The following is a 9,515-nucleotide window of genomic DNA, read 5'->3' as shown; positions in this document are numbered from 1 at the left end:
CAAAGCATCTGGGGAAGAAAAAATAAGTGTAGAATTATGGAAGCACTCTAGTGATTGTATGATAGCGTGCCCAACCAAAATAATCCTAGAAATATGGGTAATTAACTCCCTCCCCGGCATTAGTACATCTCCTTCATAAAAAGGGAGATAAACAAATCCTAACAATTTAGACGGTATCTCCCTCTTACCCGTAACCTATAAGTTAATGTCTAAGGCAGTTCTAAGTAGAGCTGAAAGAATACTTGATCCACAGTTAGGGCAGTATGAAGCAGATCATGCGTAGAACAAATCAGAAACTTATAGCACATCTCAGAAATTAGGAAAATCAGAAGCTTGAAATACCGTGGTAACATTTGTAGATTTTGAAAAGCTTGCGATTCTGTTGATACAAAAACGTCACTCAACATTTTAAAAGAGTTTGGACTAGATAACAAAACAAGAGAAGTAATTAAAGCAACTTCAACCAGCAGAAAATCAAAAGCAAAATTTATGGAACAACTGTCAGAAAATTTTCAAATAAAATCAGGAATAAGACAAGGAAATAGCTTACCGTCCCTAGCTTTCAATTTTGCGTTGGAGAAAGTGATTAGACAATGGAGAAGGCCATAAATACTAAGAGCATACAGGCAGGAAGAAGGCCAAACAAGATCGCTGTAGATTGTCTAGCATTTGCAGATGACATGGCCCTTATTACAGATTCACGGGAAAATTTACAAGAACAAATCACAGAACTGCAAGAACAAGCAACAAAAGTCGGATTACAAATATCATTTGAAAAAAACACAGTTCATAACAAACATTCACCTCAAAAGCATAAAATAAGTAACAACACAATATCTAAAGTAGATTGCTTTAAATAACTAGAAGAATGGATATTAAACAACATGAAGGAAAAGACAGAAACAGGCACTACAACACATAATATAGAAAGAGCATTTCAGATAAAAAGAAACATCTATACTGAAATCTTTATCCTGGAACACAAAACTGAAACTCTATGAAACAGTGGTAACACGGCAAATATTCTGTGCAGTTCTTCGGTGGAAGGCATTAACACTATGACTCGAGGATTTGTATGATGGCAAAAAATACACTCGATAGAAATACGAGAGCGGTAAATAAAGTAGTAAAAACATTCTTTTCTAAAAAGAAAAACATCACTCGTTCATTGTGAACAACACTCATTATGTTACTGTCTGTCAACTCTCTGAAAGGATTTATCTGTATTGTGGCTCGTTATAAAGGAATATTATTTTCAGCACAACGCCGTCGGAAGATACAACACAGTTTCAACTCATCGTTTAAATAAACAACAATAACAAATTTCAAACGTTGTTCGGAAATCTAATAAGTCATATTGCGCAATTACAGGACGCCTAAAGCCACTGACTGTAATTACTAACCAAAGGAATTCTTTTACATAGCAAAGAGTTAAAAATGTGTAAAATAAAAACGGGTCGTTTTGCGCAAGCACATTAAAAATACACATCAGTTCTGAAAAAGCGCACAATAAGAACCACGACAATAACTTTTTCTTAAGATTTAGCGGAGGTTTGCTTGTACCTGATAACTGTGAGGTCTCTTCTCCGGCTCCTCGAATATTTGACTGTAATTGATTACCTACTCGTTGAGAATTCTCTCGGGTGAGCAGAGCAGCAAGCTGCCTTTGATCTGTGGGGCGAGAAGAAGACAAATCGCTCGTCGGCATGGTATTACAGTTTTCCGATAAACTGTTTTGGGTTCGAAGTATTTTAAGGAGCTAGGGGAAGAACGTAGATGACTTGAATGTAAGCCGAACACAACGACAGTTGAAAAACGCCTGTCCCGTTGTTTTAGAACATTGTTTTTATTCGGTTATAATTAAATGTTTATTTGTTTCTTCTCTACCTATATCTACGTCAACGTCTGTATCGACTCTCTGTCAGTCACTGTTCTGGGTACTTTGTTACAGTATTATTCTCTACCGTTCCCATTCTCTTTGTGAATCGATGGAGAGGGGAAAAATGTCATCGTATACAACCCGGTTTACCTTATCTCGCCCGTATATTTCCTTTTTTGAAACAGACGTCTGTGACAGTTTTATCCTGCGTCGAGCAGCGCCTTTTTAAATTTTGTTTGCCTTTCTACTCGGAGCATGTAGGTGATAATTTTTTGCTGATTAAATTCACCAGGCACAAATCTGGCAGTCATTGTGTTCATTTTGGAATACTGGCGTTTTCTTGGTAAATTCGCTATGTGCTTTCTTTCCATTTCCGTGCAAAGTGACACGGTGAGAGAGGTAAGGCTGGCAGTGTACACTCTGATGAAAGTTAACGTGGAAACGAATTAAAACTTAAAATTTCGATCAATAGCTATAAAGGTGCCACTGAAGTTTTGTAAATCATATCCATATTAGGGCCAAGAAGAATACAATGAAGCGACTGATTTTTACGTACCAGGAAAACTACAAAAGTACCTTGGATATGTCACAGTTAAGATTCAAGCGCCCAGTATTCCTTCTGGGAACAGGTTGAGAGGCAATTTTCAGGAACATGATGGTGTGTTATCATTTTATAAATAAAATAAATTATACGTTCTGTGTGAGCAATATTTCCTTTTTGGTACTAATGATCATATATTTTTCCACTCGTTCTTTCCTTGGACGAATAATTACTGTAATTTGCATCAGCTTCAATTAAGTAGCGATGTTAACCAAGTTGAAATCACACTTTCCGTTTACTTGGGCCCTCAGGAAACAAGCAAGATAGTCACTTCCGGAATAGAATTACGGAAGTACTTACCATTAACACACTAAATTATTGAGCTGGAATTAACAACATGTGACCCGTGCTGACCAGAGGAGAATCAGACACGAACGGAAAAGTAATGGCGACTAATTAAACAAATAAAGATCTTAGGGAAGGAAATGTGTGTAGCAGTTAAAATTACACGTATTGTCCAGCGTACAGTGGACAAAATTCCTTGATGAGCCACAAATCTATGCCTATTCTTGTACTGTGGGAATCATTGGGATATATTGCGATTTTTTTTTGGAATAATTGGCCTTTTTAAGCAGTTTGATACAAAAATGAACAATTGTCATTTTTTAGAACTGTTTGTGATTCGGAGTTTTATTTTAGTTGTGAGTAATTACTCCTGCTCCATCAATGGCTTTGTGTGCTCTGTAGTTACTTAGTATTTCTTAAATCTGGACACCATTTTGAGGAACTTGCCTAGATCCCAGACGACCACACTGCAAACTGAAGATGAATATTCCTAATGTGTGCCTTAGTCGAACTAAAATCCTACTCCCTCAATGTATTTGTCCTTCTCTGTGAGCCTAAAAGTTCTTCAAAAAAGAGAAACTGATAATGAACATTTAATTAAAGATCGTGAGTGAAAGGACGAAGTACGTTTCTATAAAAACAAAGAGATAACAGCGTTTTCTTTCTACATCGGCCCGTGTTCGTTCCGTACCTCATTTTACAATGTGTATCACCTGACAGCTTATTTTACCGTTTGATAAATAAATACACCAACTTCGAACGGAAAATATCGCAGGCACTAACGAATCTGTGTTAGAACATCTGCTGACGTTTAACCGTTGTCACTGGCATGTAAATCCGCTGGCTTAATACGTATGTACCTCTATCCGATCTACTTCAAGAGTTGAGAACTGAATGGAATGAAGTCATTACAGATGTAGAAGGAGCTAAACTTTTCAATGTCCTCTAAGTACTTCGGCCTGACTTTCAAATGTAAAGAACGTGTGTTCGATTCACAGCAGTTCCACTGATTTCCCAGGAGTGTTAGGATCTAAAAGGCGGCCACCCTCTCATGACGGTAACTAAAGAGTTCACGCGTGTAAAGAAGTAACAGGAAAACCGTTCTTGTTCATAATAAGCTCCACAACAAAACCTAGCGTATCATATCAGCCAGTCTCTGAAGTATTTCTTTTAGCGATGGAATTGGGTGAGGTTTTCTCTTGAACGTTACTTGACTACTGCTGTCAGAATGCGACTGGCTAATGATCCCGTAATAACGCGCTGAAGAGAAATAAGTTAAAAATACTGAAACTGGAAGATATATATTTTACAGATGTGGCGTATAGAGCGTACCGGTACACTCTTCACATTTTCGTTGGTCGTTAAAAGTCGTCCGTCCTGTAAACATCTGTCTGAGTAATGTGTAATCTGTTCCGATGGGCAGTGTTGCGGCCTGTGATTCAGCTCTCAGACTAGTCGGACACAGAGATTGAATACTAGAGTGATGTTCGTATTTCTCTGGCTCCAGCGTCTTAGAAAGCATTCAGATGGTTATGACGATGACGACGACTAGCAAGTCCGTACGGAAAACTTTGTTACAACTTATCTGCGTTGTGTATGTCAAATTAAATATTGTTGTGGATTTTACAAATATATTAACCCCGTTATTTCTGGCTTTATTCTTTACTGCCTGCTTAGAAGGAGGGAAGGAAGGAACGAGGGAAGGAAAGAAGAAAGGAAGACTCTGGTACGAGGGCTGTTCGGAAAATAACGGTCGATCGGTCGCGAAATGGAAACCTCAGTGAAAATACGATGAAACTTTGCACAGATATGTTGGGCAGTGTCCCTAGTATACCCGTCGATCGCGTCACGTCGCTCTTTTCGATTCTGACCGAACAGGGAGCCTAGAAAATAGTGCCTGCCGCCAAATATGAGGGCCTGGTAAGAGATTTCGCCTAATATCATGCAACCCACACAACATAACTATCATGCGTTTCCTTCTTCATGAGAGTTCTCTCGGTCACAGTCTGTAGGGGCAATGAAGATGCTCCTGTAGTGTTTTCGATGGGAAGTGTTTGATCATCCACAATACAGCCCTTAATTGGCTCCCCATCAGTTTCTGCTCATATGAACTGCTCTCTACGACGACAACACTTAGGCACAGACAACGAGCTGAAGACCAGCGCAGAGAATTGGCGACAAGCACAGTTAGCTTCCTTATATGAGAATACTGGAAAGTAGGTACGACGCTGCGACAAATGTCTGTCGGAGCGGAGACTTTGTAGAGAAGTAGCGGGAAAGTGTAGCTAACTGTTCACGGTTTGTTTCCATTTCGCGAACGACCGGACTTCACTTTCCGAACAGCCCTCCTATAATGTTCCGACTGCAGTGAGATCATTACAGGCGGAACCTAAGTTTGGAAATGAGTCATGTCCTTTTCAGTGTATGTTAGTATACACATTAAAAAAAGTTTTGCATCACCCCAGTTCCCAGAACACCTGAAGATAGACATTGACTGTGGATATTGTATCACAGACACAGTCCGTTTGACTGTTCAGAGATGTCACTAAACCCGTCCAAAGATGTAAACAATTATGCATGAGCAGAGCCTATTAGACGGAGGCGGTCCGACAGCCGATCAGTTCCAGTCATTGTACCAAGAAGCAGGTACACGGCTCGTGTTGTTGGTTGTTCAATCACGCCTAGACGGTCAATACCGCGGTTCGATTGCGTCCGCATTCTTACTTTGTGCTAGGAAGGGCTCACAACAAGGGAAGTGTCGAGGCGTCTCGGAGTGAACCAAAGCGATTTTTTTCGGACATGGAGGAGATACAGAGAGACAGGAACTGTCGATGACATGTCTCACTCTGGCCGCCCAAGGGCTACTACTGCAGTGGATGACCGCTACCTACGGATTACGGCTCGGAGGAACCCTGACAGCAACGCCACCATGTTGAATAATGCTTTTCGTGCTGCCACAGGACGTCGTGTTACGACTCAAACTGTGTGCAATAGGCTGCATGATGTGCAGCTTCACTCGCGACGTCCATGGCGACTTTGCAACCACGACACCATGCAGTGCGGTGCAGATGGGCCCAACAACATGCCGAATGCACCGCTCCGGATTGGCATCACGTTCTCTTGACCCATGAGTATCGCATATGTCTTCAACCAGACAATCGTCGGAAACGTGTTTGGAGCAACCCGGTCAGGCTGAACGCCTTAGACATACTGTCCAGCAAGAGCAGCAAGGTGGAGGTTCCCTGCTGTTTTGGGGTGGCATTATGTGGGGCTGACGTACGCCGCAGGTGGTGATGGAAGGGGCCGTAACGGCTGTACGAAACGTGAATGGCATCGTGCGACCATAGAGCAACCATATCGTCAGCTTATTGGCGAGGCATTCGTCTTCATGGACGACAATCGCGTCCCCATCATGCACATCTTGTGAATGACTTCCTTCACGATAACGACATCGCTCGACTAGAGTGGCCAGCATGTTCTCCAGACATGAACTCTATCGAACATGCCTGGGATAGACTGAAAAGGGCTGTTCATGGACGACGTGACCCACCAACCAGTCTGAGATATCTACGCCGAATCACCGTTGAGGAGTGGGACAATCTGGATTAACAGTGCCTTGATGAACTTGGGGATAATATTCCACGACGAATACAGGCAATGCAGCAATGCAAGAGGACGTGCTACTGGGCATTAGAGGTACCGGTGTGTACAGCAATCTGGATCACCACCTCTGAAGGTCTTGCTGTATGGTGGTACAACATGCAATGTGTGGTTTTCGTGAGCAGTAAAAAATGGCGGAAATGATGTTTATGTTGATCTCTATTCCAATTTTCTGTACAGGTTCCGGAACTCTCGGAACCGAGGTGATTCAAAACTTTTTTTTAAGTGTGTATTTGTTGGCTTGTGGTAAACATGGTGACCGAGGAACTGCTATAGTGAACGCACCTGCTCTAAGAAACGAAAACGCAAAGATACTAGATCATCACCGCGTGGGATTAGCCGAGAGGTCTCCGGCGCTGCAGTCATGTCAATCCGTGGCATTGTAACGTCTCCATGTCACTATTCGTCCAACTACATATGAATGTACCACACATCGCATTAATACTAAATTTAACATTCGGTGATGGCGACAGAGGTAGTCGTTGAAAGCTTGAGTTTACGAGTAAATCTAAGGCCGCGAAAAATCCGAGAAAAATTTATCCAAGAATGTTACCGCGGAAAACAACGTTCTCAAATAACTTCTACGTCTGTATAAGACTCCTCAGGGAACCTAATGTTGCGTGGCGGAGGGTACTTTCGGTACCACTATCTGATCCCTCCAACCCTGTTCCACTCACGAAGAGTGCGTGGGAAGAATGATTGTCGGTGAGTCTCTGTATTGGCTCTAATTTTTCGAATAAAACTTGTGCTGAATAGTCAGATCGCGAAATCCACAATTACTCCACATTTGACCATTAGTGCCTTTGTCTTAAATATTTTAGGAGAGACAGCTGGTTACAGAGGCACGTTTTCTATTCACGTGCCGGTGCTACAGCTGCTACGCGTTTGTTTATCGTTTGTCATTTTTGACTTAAAGTTCAATTTGTGCTTGAGTTCACATAATTGAATTTTTAACTGAGATAGTGATTTATTGTTCAGTTCAACTGTATCGTTTAAGTATCCGCACGGATTTACGTACTCTACGTAAACGTCCTTCAAAACAAACTTCCAGCGCTACTGGAGGTGGTTTTCTTGTTTACAGGGATGGAATGGGGTCCCTGCACATTCAGTCGCCAGGTACCATATAACCTAAACCTAACTTTCCCCGGAACATGGATGAGCGGAAATAGTCACTTTCCCTGGCTACTTCCTTAGATGTTTCGCCTGTGCGGATGATTGAAAGGTGGAGTCTGCAAAGAAAAAGTTATCACAGGAGGCGAATTGATCTTTCGGGTTATGAGTTGCGTTGCCATAGTAAAAGTAAGTCAAGAGGACCGCAGAAGGGTTACACGTGGTGTTGTCGAACGAACTGAGAATTTTACTTTTTCTGAACACCTTCTGTGAGTATTTGGGTTGCCTTCTAACCTAAGTATCTTTGCAAACAATACAAATTGGACACATGTTACACAGAATGTTATATTCGAATTACTCTATTCCACCAGCTCCCAAAATTTCCGACTCCGTAGCTGAGCAGGCAGTGCAGCTCACTGCCATGCGTAAGATCTGGGTACGATTCCCGGTACTGCCAGACATTTTTCCTTATTGGAAGGACTGGAACGGGATTCAGCCAGCCTCGTCATACTAAATGAGGAGCTAGGAGAGTGGTGTGCTCACACCACGCCCTTCCATACTACATCCAATCACGCCATTGTCATAGGATGACACGGCGATTGGTCGGTCCAAAAATGTTCACATGTGTGTGAAATCTTATAGGACTTAACTGCTAATGTCATCAGTCCCTAAGCTTACACACTACGTAACCTAAATTACCCTAAGGACAAACACACACACACACACACACACACACACGCACACACACACCCACGCCCGAGGGAGGACTCGAACCTCCGCCGGGACCAGCCGCACAGTCCATTGGTCGGTCCGATTGACCCGAAAAGGCTTGTGGACGGAGACTTACCACCTCCCGAAGTATTTACTATTTGTGTCAGCAGATTTAGATATTTTTACAGTGTCTTCAACATTAATACAGTAATGCATTTACAACAGAGAAAGAAGTAATCCGTTGTAGGTGGTGCCTGAAGATGGATCCACGTGATCCGAAACGTAGCGTCCGCAGGCAGACGGCGGCTGCCGCGCCGACACGCTTCGAGCTGGCTCCCTCGTTAAGCGGTGAAGGAAAGGCCACGGCTATGAATTGCGGGGCAGCGTCACGCCGCCCGGAACTGAACTGGCCGTTGCGCAAGTGGACTGCACGACCACATAGCTCTGCTCGCACCCACGCGCCACTCAGCCAAATGTCAACGTGCTGCAGTTAGCCTCTGTCGCCGGCAACGGCGCTCGGCGACTCGAAATTACGTCACGAGCAACGGAACTTCATTGCCGTTCTCTGCGCAGAGGAGGAAGTCATTGCACGTCTTTCACAAACTCGACCGCAGAGCTACAGCACTTGGGTGAATTACTTGCGTGTGGCGGAGCTATTCTGATACGAATCAAATGAGAAACGTACCACACGGTTCATAACAATATGAACGGAACAAAAATAGCAGATCCCTTTGCCAGAGAGAAAGAAACCGTATTATCCGACTGTAGGATTCAGAAAAAAACATTTGGAACTCACCACATTGTTTAAGCATCTAAAGCTAATACTAAGAAGCGATACGAAATGGGAAGAACGTATACAAGGTAACTCAGCTGCCCCTACCGATGAGTTTGATGTAATCTGCAACGCCTTCAAAAACCACTTCCGACATTTTCATATTGTCTCGTTCGCAACTCGCGAACTGTTAGTCCTACAGAAAAAAACGAACAGGAATTTTTTTGTAGGAAATGTTGTTGTTGTTGTGGTCTTCAGTCCTGAGACTGGTTTGATGCAGCTCTCCATGCTACTCTATCCTGTGCAAGCTGCTTCATCTCCCAGTACGTACTGCAGCCTACATCCTTCTGAATCTGCTTAGTGTATTCATTTCTTGCTCTCCCTCTACGATTTTTACCCTCCACGCTGCCCTCCAATACTAAATTGGTGATCCCTTGATGCCTCAGAACATGTCCTACCAACCGATCCCTTCTTCTAGTCAAGTTGTGCCACAAACT

The sequence above is a fragment of the Schistocerca piceifrons genome, chromosome X (genome assembly GCF_021461385.2).
Source record: "Schistocerca piceifrons isolate TAMUIC-IGC-003096 chromosome X, iqSchPice1.1, whole genome shotgun sequence".
Classification (NCBI taxonomy): domain Eukaryota; kingdom Metazoa; phylum Arthropoda; class Insecta; order Orthoptera; family Acrididae; genus Schistocerca; species Schistocerca piceifrons.
The sequence above is the reverse complement of the archived record's forward strand: the minus strand, read 5'-3'. Positions refer to the sequence as shown.